We start from the raw sequence: 17,667 nt of genomic DNA, 5'->3' as shown, positions 1-17,667 counted from the left end.
CAACACATAGATGATAGATTGATAATCAACATAACATAGTATTCCATATTCATCGGATTCCAACAAACGCAACATGTAGCATTACAAATAGATGATCTTGATCATGTTAGGCAGCTCACAAGATCCAACAATGATAGAACAATGAGGAGAAGACAACCATCTAGCTACTGCTATGGACCCATAGTCCAGGGGTGAACTACTCACACATCAATCCGGAGGCGATCATGGCGATGAAGAGTCCTCCGGGAGATGATTCCCCTCTCCGGCATGGTGCCGGAGGCGATCTCCTGAATCCCCCGAGATGGGATTGGCGGCGGCGGCGTCTCTGGAAGGTTTTCCGTATCGTGGCTCTCGATACTGGGGTTTTCTCGACGAAGGCTATATATAGGCAGAAGGGTAGGTCAGGGGGCGTCACGACGGGCCCACATGCCAGGGCCGCGCGGCCCAAGCCCAAGCCGCGCCGCCCTGCTGTGTCGCCGCCTCGTGGCCCCACTTCGTATCTCCTCCAGACTTCTGGAAGCTTCGTGGAAAAATAAGACCATGGGCGTTGATTTCGTCCAATTCCGAGAATATTTCCTTACTAGGATTTCTGAAACCAAAAACAGCAGAAAACAGCAACTGGCTCTTCGGCAACTTGTTAATAGGTTAGTGCCGGAAAATGCATAAATATGACATAAATTATGTATAAAACATGTGAGTATCATCAATAAAGTAGCATGGAACATAAGAAATTATAGATACGTTGGAGACGTATCAGCATCCCCAAGCTTAGTTCCTACTCGTCCCCGAGTAGGTAAACGATAACAAAGATAATTTCTTAAGTGACATGCTATCATAATCTTGATCAATACTATTGTAAGCATATGTAATGAATGCAGCGATCCAAAGCAACGGTAAATACAATGGTTAAACAACTGAACCATATAGCAAAGACTTTTCATGAATAGTACTTTCAAGATAAGCATCAATAAGTCTTGCATAAGAGTTAACTCATAAAGCAATAAATTCAAAGTAAAGGCATTGAAGCAACACAAAGGAAGATTAAGTTTCAGCGGTTGCTTTCAACTTGTAACATGTATATCTCATGGATAGTTGTCGATGCAAAGTAATATGATGAATGCAAATATGCAAGTATGAAAGAATCAATGCACAGTTAACACAAGTGTTTGCTTCTAAGATAGAAAGAAGTAGGTAAACTGACTCAACATAAAAGTAAAAGAATGACCCTTCGCAGAGGGAAGCATGGATTGCTATTTTTGTGCTAGAGCTTTTATTTTGAAAACATAAAGAGAGCATAAAAGTAAAGTTTTGAGAGGTGTTTGTTGTTGTCAACGAATGGTAGTGGGCACTCTAACTCCCTTGCCAGATAGACTTTCAAAGAGCGGCTCCCATGAATTTTTTTATTTTTGGGTGACACTCCTTCCAACCTTTGCTTTCACAAACCATGGCTAACCGAATCCTCGGGTGCCTGCCAACAATCTCATACCATGAAGGAGTGTCTTTTTATTTTAGTTTTATTTAGATGACACTCCTCCCCACCTTTGCTTTCTCAAGCCATGGCTAACTGAATCCTCGGGTGCCGTCCAACAATCACATACCATGGAGGAGTGTCTATTTGTTTTGTAAAATTATGAAGATTAATTAATTGGGTCTGGGAACCCCATTGCCAGCTCTTTTTGCAAAATTATTGGATAAGCGGATGAAGCCACTAGTCCATTGGTGAAAGTTGCCCAACAAGATTGAAAGATAAACACCACATACTTCCTCATGAGCTATAAAACATTGACACAAATAAGAGGTAATAACTTTTGAATTGTTTAAAGGTAGCACTCAAGCAATTTACTTTGGAATGGCAGAAAATACCATGTAGTAGGTAGGTATGGTGGACACAAATGGCATAGTTTTTGGCTCAAGGATTTTGGATGCATGAGAAGTATTCCCTCTTAATACAAGGCTTAGGCTAGCAAGGTTGTTTGAAGCAAACACAAGTATGAACCGGTACAGCAAAACTCACATAAGAACATATTGCAAGCATTATAAGACTCTACACTGTCCTCCTTGTTGCTCAAACCCTTACCAGAAAATATCTAGACTCTAGAGAGACCAATCATGCAAACCAAATTTTAGCAAGCTCTATGTATTTCTTCACTAATAGGTGCAAAGTATATGATGCAAGAGCTTAAACATGATCTATAACAATTGCCAAGTATCAAATTATTCAAGACATTATACCAATTACCACATGTAGCATTTTCTGTTTCCAACCATATAACAATTAACGAAGCAGATTCAACCTTCGCAATGAACATTAAGAATAAAGCTAAGAACATATGTATTCATATGCAACAGCGGAGCGTGTCTCTCTCCCACACAATGAATGCTAGGATCCAATTTATTCAAACAAAACAAAAACAAGAACATACAGACGCTCCAAGTAAAGCACATAAGATGTGAAGGAATAAAAATATAGTTTCACTAGAGGAACCTGATAAGTTTGTCGATGAAGAAGGAGATGCCTTGGGCATCCCCAAGCTTAGATGCTTGAGTCTTCTTGAAATATGCAGGGATGAACCATGGGGGCATCCCCAAGCTTAGAGCTTTCACTCTCCTTGATCATATTGTATCATCCTCCTCTCTTGATCCTTGAAAACTTCCTCCACACCAAACTCAAAACAAACTCATTAGAGGGTTAGTGCATAATCAAAAATTCATATGTTCAGAGGTGAAACAATCATTCTTAACACTTCTGGACATTGCACAAAGCTGCTGAAAGTTAATGGAACAAATAAATCCATCAAACATAGCAAAACAGGCAATGCGAAATAAAAGGCAGAATCTGTCAAAAACAGAACAATCTGTAAAGACGAATTTTTCTGGGGCACTAGACTTGCTCAAATGAAAATGCTCAGATTGAATGAAAGTTGCGTACATATCTGAGGATTACTCACGTAAATTGGCAGATTTTTCTGAGTTACCTACAGAGAATACTACTCAAATTCGTGACAGCAAGAAATCTGTTTCTGCGCAGTAATCCAAATCTAGTATGAACCTTACTATCAAAGACTTTACTTGGCACAACAATGCAATAAAATTAAGATAAGGAGAGGTTGCTACAGTAGTAACAACTTCCAAGACTCAAATATAAAACAAAAGTGCAGAAGTAAAATCATGGGTTGTCTCCAATAAGCGCTTTTCTTTAACGCCTTTCAGCTAGGCGCAGAAAGTGTGTATCAAGTATTATCAAGAGATGAAGCATCAACATCATAATTTTCACAACTTGTCACATTAGGTATCTTAGATGCTCCATTATCTATAGTGGTATTAAGGGCTTTGTCAATTTTAGGCCTATAATAGTTTTTTTTGGTTTAGGCACCTTAGAGATATACATAAACTTTTGCTCCTTACCCACATAAGCTTTCTCCTTAAACTTAAGAGAAGAAAAAGTTGAAACCAAGGTTCCCATAGCTTCTTCAAGTTCACTAATCCTTTGGGTTTGATTATCATTAATAGCACAAGCTTCTAAGATGGCAATTCTCTCATTAATTCCACCTAGAGATTTGTCAAGTTTATCAGTGCTATTCAGTAATTCTCCCAATTTAGTCTCAATACTTGGAAGATTTTGCTCTATGGTTTCCAACTTTTTCATGACATCTTCAAGAGAGATTTCAATTTTAACTTCATTAACAGGTGGTATTCCAAATAGACTCTCAATAATGCAACTAGCTTCTAAAGCAGGAGTGCCTAGGAAATTACCTCCCGCGAGACAATCAAGAACATATCTATTCCAGCTAGAGATACCAACATAAAAATTCCTGAGTAGGATAATAGTGGAGTGTTTCTTAGTGCACCTATTATGGGCATCACTAATTCTATACCAAGCATCTTTTAAACATTCTCCCCCTTGTTGCTTAAACGAACGAACTTCAACTTCAGGATTACTCATTTTAGCAATAGTAAATAAAGCAAACTAGATAAAGTAAATGCAAATAACTAATTTTTTTGTGTTTTTAATATGGAGAACGCAAACAAGATAGTAAATAAAGTAAAACAAGTAACTAATTTTTTTTGTATTTTTGATATAGTGCAGCAAACAAAGTAGTAAATAAAATAAAGCAAGACAAAAACAAAGTAAAGAGATTGGAAGTGGAGACTCCCCTTGCAGCGTGTCTTGATCTCCCCGGCAACGGCGCCAGAAAAAGAGCTTGATACGCGTACAACACGCGTCCGTTGGGAACCCCAAGAGGAAGGTGTGATGCGTACAGCAGCAAGTTTTCCCTCAGTAAGAAACCAAGGTTTATCGAACCAGTAGGAGCCAAGAAGCACGTTGAAGGTTGATGGCGGCGGAGTGTAGTGCGGCTCAACACCAGGGATTCCGGCACCAACGTGGAACCTGCACAACACAACCAAAATACTTTGCCCCAACATGACAGTGAGGTTGTCAATCTCACCGGCTTGCTGTAACAAAAGATTAGATGTATAGTGTGGATGATGATGTTTGCAGAGAACAGTAAGAACAATGTTTGCAGTAGATTGTATTCGATGTAAAAGAATGGACCGGGGTCCACAGTTCACTAGTGGTGTCTCTCCGATAAGAAATAGCATGTTGGGTGAACAAATTACAGTTGGGCAATTGACAAATAGAGATGGCATGACAATGCACATACATGATATGATGAGTAGTGAGAGATTTAATTGGGCATTACGACAAAGTACATAGACCGCTATCCAGCATGGATCTATGCCTAAAAAGTCCACCTTCAGGTTAGCATCCGCACCCCTTCCAGTATTAAGTTGCAAACAACAGACAATTGCATTAAGTATGGTGCGTAATGTAATCAACACAAATATCCTTAGACAAAGCATTGATGTTTTATCCCTAGTGGCAACAGCACATCCACAACCTTAGAACTTTTTGTCACCGTCCCAGATTAAATGGAGGCATGAACCCACTATCGAGCATAAATACTCCCTCTTGGAGTTACAAGTAACGACTTGGCCAGAGCCTCTACTAGCAATGGAGAGCATGCAAGATCATAAACAACACATAGATGATAGATTGATAATCAACATAACATAGTATTCCATATTCACCGGATCCCAACAAACGCAACATGTAGCATTACAAATAGATGATCTTGATCATTTTAGGCAGCTCACAAGATCCGACAATGATAGCACAATGAGGAGAAGACAACCATCTAGCTACTGCTATGGACCCATAGTCCAGGGGTGAACTACTCACACATCAATCCGGAGGCGATCATGGCGATGAAGAGTCCTCCGGGAGATGATTCCCCTCTCCGGCAGGGTGCCGGAGGCGATCTCCTAAATCCCCCAAGATGGGATTGGCGGCGGCGACGTCTCTGGAAGGTTTTCCGTATCGTGGCTCTCGGTACTGGGGTTTTCTCGACGAAGGCTATATGTAGGCGGAAGGGTAGGTCAGGGGGCGTCACGAGGGGCCCACACGCCAGGGCCGCGTGGCCCAAGCCCTGGCCGCGCCGCCCTGCTGTGTCGCCGCCTCGTGGCCCCACTTCGTATCTCCTCCGAACTTCTGGAAGCTTTGTTGAAAAATAAGACCCTGGACGTTGATTTCGTCCAAATCCGAGAATATTTCCTTACTAGGATTTCTGAAACCAAAAACAGCAGAAAACAGCAACTGGTTCTCTTGTTAATAGGTTAGTGCCGGAAAATGCATAAATATGACATAAATTATGTATAAAACATGTGAGTATCATCAATAAAGTAGCATGGAACATAAGAAATTATAGATACGTTGGAGACGTATCAGACATCTGCGAAGAAAATTTGAGCTGGTCAAACTTAGCCGGATCCTATGAAGAAAACCCTAGTCATCCCTACCAACTGCGGTGAGAAGGAAAAGCTTGAGGGCTTACCGGAATGGCGTCGGCGGTGGTCGAGGTCGTCGACGGCGAGGTTTCGCTGCGGCGGCTCGTCGGACTTAAGAACAGGAAGAACAGCACGCGGCGGCGATGCTGCTCCGGCGAACTTCCGGCGGACTCCGGTGCGGTGGAGGAAGAGCTCGGAGGCGGCGCTGTGCTGAGGGGTGATTAGGGGTGAACGGCGGATATTTATAGGCCGAGGGGAGGAGATTCGTGCTCCGCATCCTGTGGTCGGAACGCAAGCGTTGCGCCGTTGGATGAGCGACACATGTCGAAAACCCTAAACGGTAAAAATGGCTAAGGATAAGTTACCGCTCAAATCGCCCAAAAATGGCGACAAGATTGGCGGAACCGTTTGAATTATTTGTAGGTTCCGGGTAGCAGTATGAAAAGCTGTGAGCTCTTATCCGCGCAGGGGAGTAACCCGGAGACATGTTACACTGATATTGTCGATGGATGAAGTCCCGCGGGATGAAAGTTTTTTCCGACCAAGAGTTGGGAAAGAAGAAAAATATGAAGTTAGAGTTCTTCAAGTTTCTCTGTGTTACCAAGATTGCCGGAAGACATGAAGCGTTAGGCAAGGCGTAAACAAGGGATTGTTGACGCGTAAAGCACACGCCCGTTGGGAACCCCAAGTGGAAGGTGTGATGCGTACAGCAGCAAGTTTCCCTCAGTAATAAACCAAGGTTTATCGAACCAGTAGGAGTCAAGGAGCACGTGAAGGTTGGTGGTGACGGAGTGTAGTGCGGCGCAACACCAGGGATTCCGGCGCCAACGTGGAACCTGCACAACACAATCCAAATACTTTGCCCCAACTTAACAGTGAGGTTGTCAATCTCACCGGCTTGCTGTAACAAAGGATTAAATGTATGGTGTGGAAAATGGTGTTTGTATGCGAAGAACAGTAAAGAACAATGTTTGCAGTAGATTGTATTCAGATGTTAAAGAATGGACCGGGGTCCACAGTTCACTAGTGGTGTCTCTCCAATAAGATAAAGCAGGTTGGGTGAACAAATTACAGTTGGGCAATTGACAAATAAAGAGGGCATAACAATGCACATACATATCATGATGAGTAGTGTGAAATTCAATTGGGCATTACGACAAAGTACATAGACCGCTATCCAGCATGCATCTATGCCTAAAAAGTCCACCTTCAGGTTAGCATCCGCACCCCTTCCAGTATTAAGTTGGAAACAACAGACAATTGCATTAAGTATGGTGCGTAATGTAATCAACACAAATATCCTTAGACAAAGCATTGATGTTTTATCCTTAGTGGCAACAGCACATCCACAACCTTAGAACTTTTTGTCACTGTCCCAGATTTAATGGAGGCATGAACCCACTATCGAGCATAAATACTGAAGGAGATATGCCCTAGAGGCAATAATAAAGTGGTTATTATTTATATCTTTATGTTTATGATAAATGTTTATATATCATGCTATAATTGTATTAACCGAAACATTAGTACATATGTGATATGTAGACAACAAGAAGTCCCTAGTATGCCTCTTAAACTAGCTTGTTGATTAATGGATGATTAGTTTCATAATCATGAACATTGGATGTTATTAATAACAAGGTTATATCATTATATGAATGATGTAATGGACACACCCAATTAAGCGTAGCATAAGATCTCGTCATTAAGTTATTTGCTATAAGCTTTCGATACATAGTTACCTAGTCCTTATGACCATGAGATCATGTAAATCACTTATACCGGAAAGGTACTTTGATTACATCAAACGCCACTGCGTAAATGGGTGGTTATAAAGGTGGGATTAAGTATCCGGAAAGTATGAGTTGAGGCATATGGATCAACAGTGGGATTTGTCCATCCCGATGACGGATAGATATACTCTGGGCCCTCTCGGTGGAATGTCGTCTAATATCTTGCAAGCATATGAATAAGTTCATAAGAGACCACATACCACGGTACGAGTAAAGAGTACTTGTCAGGAGACGAGGTTGAACAAGGTATAGAGTGATACCGAAGATCAAACCTCGGACAAGTAAAATATTGCGTGACAAAGGGAATTGGTATCGTATGTGAATGGTTCATTCGATCACTAAAGTCATCGTTGAATATGTGGGAGCCATTATGGATCTCCAGATCCCGCTATTGGTTATTGGTCGGAGTGAGTACTCAACCATGTCCGCATAGTTCACGAACCGTAGGGTGACACACTTAAAGTTGGATGTTGAAATGGTAGAACTTGAATATGGAATGGAGTTCGAATATTTGTTCGGAGTCCCGGATGAGATCCCGGACATCACGAGGAGTTCCGGAATGGTCCGGAGAATAAGATTCATATATAGGATGTCATTTTATGTGAACTAAAATGACGCGGAAGGTTCTATGGAAGGTTCTAGAAGGTTCTAGAAAAGTCCGGAAGAAACCACCAAGGAAGGTGGAGTCCACATGGGACTCCACCTCCATGGCCGGCCAACCCTAGTGGGGGTGGAGTCCCAAGTGGACTCCCCCTTAGGGGGCCGGCCACCCCCCCATATGGGAGGTGGAACTCCCACCTCTAGTGGGAGTCCTAGCTTGGGTAGGTTTCCCCACCATATGGATGGTTTTTGGTTCGGGTCTTATTCGAAGACTTGGAGACCAACACTTGGGGTTCCACCTATATAATGAGGGGCCAAGGGGAGGGGGCCGGCCACCCAAGAACCACAAGGTGTCCGCACCCCTATAGTGGCCGGCGCCCCCTCTCCCCAAACCCTAGCGGCCCCTCTCCTCCACCACATCCCGCACGCTTAGCGAAGCTCCGCCGGACTTCTCCACCACCACCGACACCACGTCGTCGTGCTGTCGGATTCATGAGGAGCTACTACTTCCGCTGCCCACTGGAACGGGGAGGTGGACGTCGTCTTCATCAACAACCGAACGTGTGACCGAGTACGGAGGTGCTGCCCGTTCGTGGCGCCGGAAGCGATCGTGATCAAGATCTTCTACGCGCTTTTGCAAGCGGCAAGTGAACGTCTACCGCAGCAACAAGAGCCTACTCTTGTAGGCTTTGGAATCTCTTCAAGGGTGAGAGACTCGATACCCCCTCGTTGCTACCGTCTTCTAGATTGCATCTTGGCTTGGATTGCATGTTCGCGGTAGGAAATTTTTTGTTTTCTATGCAACGTTATCCTACAGTGGTATCAGAGCCGTGTCTATGCATAGATGGTTGCACGAGTAGAACACAATGGTTTTGTGGGCGTTGATGCTCTTGTTATCTTTAGTTTGAGTACTTTGCATCTTCGTGGCATAGTGGGATGAAGCGGCTCGGACTAACTTTACATGACCGCGTTCATGAGACTTGTTCCTCGTTCGACATGCAACTTGTATTGCATAAGAGGCTTTGCGGGTGTCTGTCTCTCCTACTATAGTGAAGATTCAATTTACTCTTCTATTGAAAACATTAGTATCAACATTATGGTTCATGTTCATAGGTAGATTAGATATCTCTCGAAAACCCTAAACCACGTAAAATATGCAAACCAAATTACAGACGTCTAACTTGTTTTTGCAGGGTTTGGTGATGTGATATGGCCATAATGTGATGATGAATATGTATGAGATGATCATTATTGTATTGTGGCAACCGGCAGGAGCCTTATGGTTGTCTTTAAATTTCATGTTGAGTAGTATTAGTTGTAATAGTTGCTACATGGAGGACAATCATGAAGACGGCGCCATTGACCTTGACGCTACGCCGACGATGATGGAGATCATGCCCGAAGATGATGGAGATCATGTCCGTGCTTTGGAGATGAAGATCAAAGGCGCAAATACAAAAGGGCCATATCATATCACATATGAACTGCATGTGATGTTAATCCTTTTGTGCATCTTATTTTGCTTAGATCGCGACGGTAGCATTATAAGATGATCCCTCACTAAAATCTCAAGATAATGAAGTGTTCATCCTTAGTAGCACCGTTGCCAAGACTTGTCGTTTCGAAGCATCTCGTGATGATCGGGTGTGATAGAATCAACAAGTGCATACAACGGGTGCAAGACAGTTTTGCACATGCGGATACTAAGGTGGCCTTGACGAGCCTAGCATGTACAGACATGGTCTCGGAACACGTGATACCGAAAGGTAGAGCATGAATCATATGGTTGATATGATGAACACTTTGAGTGTTCGCCATTGAAATCACACCTTGTCTCGTGATGATCGGACATAGGTGCGGTGGATTTGGTTCGTGTGATCACTAAGACAATGCGAGGGATATTGTTTTGAGTGGGAGTTCACCTAGATTTTTAATTATGTTGAATTAAAATTTGAACTCATTTTGTCATAAACTTAGTCTAAACTTTTGCAAATATATGTTGTAGAGATGGCGTCCCCAATCAATTTTAACCAGTTCCTAGAGAAAGAAAAACTTAAGAGCAACGGTAGCAACTTCACCGACTGGTTCCGTCATGTGAGGATCTTCCTCTCTGGCGGAAATCTGCAATATGTGCTTGATGCACCGCTAGGTGACCCTCTGCCGCGTAAAACCGAAACCGATGAAGTAAAAGCTGTTTACGAGACTCGAAAAATACGGTACTCTCAAGTTCAGTGTGCCATCCTATGCAGTCTGGAATCCGATCTTCAAAAACGTTTTGAGCACCACGATCCTCATGAGTTCATGAAAGAGCTGAAAGCTATTTTTGAGACTCATGCGGCCGTGGAATGCTATGAAGCATCGAAATAGTTCTTCAGCTGCATGATGGAAGAAGGCAGCTCCGTTAGTGAGCACATGCTCGCCATGACCGGGCATGCGAAGAAACTCAGTGACTTGGGAATAGTGATTCCTAACAGACTGGGGATTAATCGTGTCCTTCAATCACTGCCACCAAGTTACAAGAACTTTGTGATGAACTACAATATGCAGCACATGAACAAGGAGTTACCTGAACTCTTTGGCATGCTAAAAGCTGTTGAGATTGAGATCAAGAAAGAGCACCAAGTGTTGATGGTCAACGAGACCACCAGTTTCAAGAAACAGGGCAAGTCTAAGGGAAAATTCAAGAAGGGTGGCAAGAAAGCTGCCACGCCTCCTATGAAACCTAAGAACGGCCCTAAGCCTGATGCTGAGTGCTATTACTGCAAGGAGAAGGGACACTGGAAGCATAATTGCTCCAAGTATCTGGCTGATCTGAAGAGCGGCCTTGTCAAGAAGAAGAAAGAAGGTATATCTGATATACATGTTATAGATGTTTATCTCACTGGTTCTCGTTCTAGTACACTGGTATTTGATCTTTGGTTCGGTTGCTCATATTTGTAACTCGAAAGCAGAACTAAAGAATAAACAAAGACTACGAAAGATGAAGTGACGATGCGCGTTGGAAATGGATCCAAAGTCGATGTGATCACTGTCGGCACACTTCCTCTACATCTACCTTCGGGATTAGTTTTAAGCCTAAATAATTGTTATTTTGTACCCGCGTTGAGCATGAACATTATATCTGGATCTTGTTTAATGCAAGACGGTTATTCATTCAAGTCTGAGAATAATGGTTGTTCTATTTTTATGAATAATATCTTTTATGGTCGAGCACCACAAAAGAATGGCTTATTTCTGTTAGATCTCGATAGTAGTGATACGCATATACATAACATTGATGCTAAGCGAATTAAATTGAATGATAATTCTACTTATATGTGGCACTGTCGTCTTGGTCATATTGGAGTGAAACGCATGAAGAAACTCCATACTGATGGATTACTTGAATCACTTGATTTTGAGTCACTTGATAGATGCGAAGCATGTCTAATGGGAAAAATGGCAAAGACTCCATTTTCTGGTATGATGGAGCGAGCTACTGACTTATTGGAAATCATACATACCGATGTGTGTGGACCAATGAGCGTAGCATCGCGCGGTGGTTATCGTTATGTTCTAACCTTCACAGATGATCTGAGTAGATATGGGTATATCTATTTCATGAAACATAAATCCGAAACTTTCGAGAAGTTTAAGGAATTCCAAAGTGAAGTAGAAAATCAACGTAACAAGAAGATTAAATTTCTACGATCTGATCGTGGAGGTGAATATCTGAGTTATGAGTTTGGCATGCATTTAAAGAAATGCGGAATACTTTCACAATTGACACCGCCAGGAACACCTCAACGTAACGGTGTGTCCGAACGTCGTAATCGAACTCTCTTAGATATGGTTCGTTCTATGATGTCTCTTACTGATTTGCCGTTATCATTTTGGAGTTTTGCATTAGAGACAGCCGCATTCACTTTAAATAGAGCACCATCAAAATCCGTAGAAATGACACCGTATGAATTATGGTTTAATAAGAAACCTAAGCTGTCGTTCCTGAAAGTTTGGGGTTGCGAAGCCTATGTAAAGAAGTTACAACCGGACAAGCTAGAACCCAAAGCGGAGAAATGCGTCTTCATAGGATACCCTAAGGAAACTATAGGGTATACTTTCTATCACAAATCCGAAGGCAAAATCTTTGTTGCTAAGAACGGAACCTTTCTTGAGAAAGAATTTCTCACTAAAGAAGTATTTGGAAGAAAAGTAGAACTCGATGAGATTGATGAATCTATACTCGTTGATCAGAGTAGCGCAGTACCGGAAATTGTACCTGTACCGCCTACACCGGCAACAGAGGAAGCTAATGATAATGATCATGAAACTTCGAACGAGGAAACTACTGAACCTCGCAGATCGACAAGGGAGCGTACCACTCCTGATTGGTATGATCCTTGTCTAAATGTCATGATTGTGGATAACAATGATGAGGACCCTGCGACGTATGAAGAAGCGATGATGAGCCCAGATTCCAACAAATGGCAAGAAGCCATGAAATCCGAAATGGGATCCATGTATGATAACAAAGTATGGACTTTGGTAGACTTACCTGATAGCCGAAAGGCTGTCGAGAATAAATGGGTCTTCAAGAGAAAAACAGATGCTGATGGTAATATTACTGTCTATAAAGCTCGACTTGTCGCAAAAGGTTTCCGACAAATTCAAGGAGTTGACTACGATGAGACTTTCTCACCCGTAGCGAAGCTAAAATCTGTGAGGATTTTGTTAGCAATAGCTGCATTTTTCGATTATGAGATTTGGCAGATGGATGTCAAAACAGCGTTCCTTAATGGAGACATTGAGGAAGAGTTGTATATGGTACAACCCAAAGGTTTTGTCGATCCTAAAAATGCTGACAAAGTATGCAAACTTCAGCGTTCAATCTATGGACTGAAGCAAGCATCGAGAAGTTGGAACCGACGCTTTGATAAGGTGATCAAAGACTTCGGGTTTATACAGTGTCATGGAGAGGCCTGTATTTACAAGAAAGTGAGTGGGAGCTCTGTAGCATTCCTGATATTATATGTAGATGATATATTATTAATCGGGAATGATATAGAACTATTAAGCAGTGTTAAAGGTTATTTGAATAATAGTTTTTCAATGAAAGACCTTGGTGAAGCATCGTATATATTAGGCATCAAGATTTATAGAGATAGATCAAGACGCCTAATAGGGCTATCACAGAGTACATATCTGGACAAGATTCTAAAGAAGTTTAGAATGGACGAAAGTAAGAAAGGGTTCTTACCTATGTTACCAGGCAAGGTCTTGAGTAAGACTCAAGGACCGGCTACGGCGAGTAAGAAAGAGAAAGGATGAGTAATATCCCCTATGCCTCGGCGATGGGATCTATCATGTATGCCATGCTATGTACTAGACCGGATATAGCACATGCTGTTAGTTTGACTAGCAGATATCAAAGTGATCCAGGAATGGAACACTGGACAGCGGTCAAGAATATCCCGAAGTACTTGAAAAGAACTAAGGATATGTTTCTTTGTTATGGAGGTGACCAAGAGCTCGTTGTAAGTGGTTACACCGATGCAAGTTGGAACAACGATCCCGATGACTCTAAGTCACGGTGCGGGTACGTGTTTATATTGAATGGTGCTGCGATGGGTGGGCAAGCTCGAAGCGGTGCACGGTGGTGAAGTCTTCAACGGAATCGGAGTACATAAGCGGCTTCGGAGGCTTCATCGAAGCGGTATGGATGAAGAGGTTCATTGTAGAGCTCGGTGTGGTTCCTAGTGCATTGGACCCATTAATCATATACTGTGATAACATGGGTGCCATCGCCAATGCACAAGAGCCAAGGTCACACAAGAGGCTGAAGCATATCAAGCTGCGTTACCACTCGATTCGCGAGTACATCGAAGATGGAGAAGTAAAGATTTGCAAAGTACACACTGATCTGAATGTAGCAGATCCGTTGACTAAAGCTCTCCCTAGGGAAAAGCATGACCAACACCAGAATGCCATGGGTGTTAGGTATATTACAATGTAATCTAGATTATTGACTCTAGTGCAAGTGGGAGACTGAAGGAGATATGCCCTAGAGGCAATAATAAAGTGGTTATTATTTATATCTTTATGTTTATGATAAATGTTTATATATCATGCTATAATTGTATTAACCGAAACATTAGTACATGTGTGATATGTAGACAACAAGAAGTCCCTAGTATGCCTCTTAAACTAGCTTGTTGATTAATGGATGATTAGTTTCATAATCATGAACATTGGATGTTATTAATAACAAGGTTATATCATTATATGAATGATGTAATGGACACACCCAATTAAGCGTAGCATAAGATCTCGTCATTAAGTTATTTGCTATAAGCTTTCGATACATAGTTACCTAGTCCTTATGACCATGAGATCATGTAAATCACTTATACCGGAAAGGTACTTTGATTATATCAAACGCCACTGCGTAAATGGGTGGTTATAAAGGTGGGATTAAGTATCCGGAAAGTATGAGTTGAGGCATATGGATCAACAGTGGGATTTGTCCATCCCGATGACGGATAGATATACTCTGGGCCCTCTCGGTGGAATGTCGTCTAATGTCTTGCAAGCATATGAATAAGTTCATAAGAGACCACATACCACGATACGAGTAAAGAGTACTTGTCACGAGACGAGGTTGAACAAGGTATAGAGTGATACCGAAGATCAAACCTCGGACAAGTAAAATATCGCGTGACAAAGGGAATTGGTATCGTATGTGAATGGTTCATTCGATCACTAAAGTCATCGTTGAATATGTGGGAGCCATTATGGATCTCCAGATCCCGCTATTGGTTATTGGTCGGAGTGAGTACTCAACCATGTCCGCATAGTTCACGAACCGTAGGGTGACACACTTAAAGTTGGATGTTGAAATGGTAGAACTTGAATATGGAATGGAGTTCGAATATTTGTTCGGAGTCCCGGATGAGATCCCGGACATCACGAGGAGTTCCGGAATGGTCCGAAGAATAAGATTCATATATAGGATGTCATTTTATGTGAATTAAAATGACACGGAAGGTTCTATGGAAGGTTCTAGAAGGTTCTAGAAAAGTCCGGAAGAAACCACCAAGGAAGGTGGAGTCCACATGGGACTCCACCTCCATGGCCGGCCAACCCTAGTGGGGGTGGAGTCCCAAGTGGACTCCCCCTTAGGGGGCCGGCCACCCCCCCATATGGGAGGTGGAACTCCCACCTCTAGTGGGAGTCCTAGCTTGGGTAGGTTTCCCCACCATATGGAAGGTTTTTGGTTCGGGTCTTATTCGAAGACTTGGAGACCAACACTTGGGGTTCCACCTATATAATGAGGGGCCAAGGGGAGGGGGCCGGCCACCCAAGAACCACAAGGTGGCCGCACCCCTATAGTGGTCGGCGCCCCCTCTCCCCAAACCCTAGCGGCCCCTCTCCTCCACCACATCCCGCACGCTTAGCGAAGCTCCGCCGGACTTCTCCACCACCACCGACACCACGTCGTCATGCTGTCGGATTCAAGAGGAGCTACTACTTCCGCTGCCCGCTGGAACGGGGAGGTGGACGTCGTCTTCATCAACAACCGAACGTGTGACCGAGTACGGAGGTGCTGCCCGTTCGTGGCGCCGGAAGCGATCGTGATCAAGATCTTCTACGCGCTTTTGCAAGCGGCAAGTGAACGTCTACCGCAGCAACAAGAGCCTACTCTTGTAGGCTTTGGAATCTCTTCAAGGGTGAGAGACTCGATACCCCCTCGTTGCTACCGTCTTCTAGATTGCATCTTGGCTTGGATTGCGTATTCGCGGTAGGAAATTTTTTGTTTTCTATGCAACGTTATCCTACAAATACTCCCTCTTGGAGTTACAAGTATCAACTTGGCCAGAGCCTCTACTAGCAACGGAGTGCGTGCAATATCATAAACAACACATATATGATAGATTGATAATCAACATAACATAGTATTCCATATTCATCGGATCCCAACAAACACAACATGTAGCATTACAAATAGATGATCTTGATCATGATAGGCAGCTCACAAGATCTAACATGATAGCACATGAGGAGAAGACAACCATCTAGCTACTTCTATGGACCCATAGTCCAGGGGTGAACTACTCACACATCAATCCGGAGGCGATCATGGTGATGAAGAGTCCTCCGGGAGATGATTCCCCTCTCCGGCAGGGTGCCGGAGGCGATCTCCTGAATCCCCCGAGATGGGATTGGCGGCGGCGATATCTCTGGAAGGTTTTCCGTATCGTGGCTCTCGGTACTGGGGTTTTCGCGACGAAGGCTTTAAGTAGGCGGAAGGGTAGGGTTGGAGGCATCACGAGGGGCCCACACACTAGGGCGGCGCGGGCCCCTCCTTGGCCGCGCGGCCCTAGCGTGGCGGCGCCTCGTCGCCCCACTTCGTAACTCCTTCGGTCTTCTGGAAGCTCCGTGGAAAAATAAGACCCTGGGCGTTGATTTCGTCCAATTCCGAGAATATTTCCTTTGTAGGATTTCTGAAACCAAAAACAGCAGAAAACAGCAACTGGCTCTTCGGCATCTTGTCAATAGGTTAGTGCCGGAAAATGCGTAATAATGACATAAAGTGTGTATAAAACATGTGAGTATCATCATAAAAGTAGCATGGAACATAAGAAATTATAGATACGTTTGAGACGTATCAAGCATCCCCAAGCTTAGTTCCTACTCGCCCTCGAGTAGGTAAACGATAACAAAGATAATTTCTGAAGTGACATGCTATCATAATCTTGATCAATACTATTGTAAAGCATATGAGATGAATGAAGTGATTCGAAGCAATGGTAAAGACAATGATTTAAACAACTTAATCATATAGCAAAGACTTTTCATGAATAGTACTTTCAAGACAAGCATCAATAAGACTTGCATAGGAGTTAACTCATAAAGTAATAAATTCTTTTTAGAAAGTTTTGAAGCAACACAAAGGAAGATATAAGTTTCAGCAGTTGTTTTCAACTTCAACATGTTTATCTCATGGATAATTGTCAACACAAAGTAATATGATGAATGCAAATAAGCAAGTATGTAGGAATCAATGCACACAGTTGACACAAGTGTTTGCTTCTAAGATAGAAAGAAGTAGGTAAACTGACTCAACATAAAAGTAAAAGAATGGCCCTTCGCAGAGGGAAGCAGGGATAAAACCATGTGCCAGAGCTTTTCAAGTTTTGAAATCATATAGAGAGCATAAAAGTAAAGTTTTGAGAGGTGTTTGTTGTTGTCAACGAATGGTAGTGGGCACTCTAACCCCCTTGCCAAACATACTTTCAAAGAGCGGCTCCCATGAAGGATGTTATCTCTACCAGCAAGGTAGATCATCCCTCTTCTCTTTTGTTTACACATGTACTTTAGTGTAGTTTTATTTTTATTTTTGGGTGACACTCCTTCCAACCTTTGATTTCTCAAGCCATGGCTAACCGAT

This window comes from Lolium perenne, chromosome 2 (assembly GCF_019359855.2).
Source record: "Lolium perenne isolate Kyuss_39 chromosome 2, Kyuss_2.0, whole genome shotgun sequence".
Classification (NCBI taxonomy): domain Eukaryota; kingdom Viridiplantae; phylum Streptophyta; class Magnoliopsida; order Poales; family Poaceae; genus Lolium; species Lolium perenne.
The sequence above is the reverse complement of the archived record's forward strand: the minus strand, read 5'-3'. Positions refer to the sequence as shown.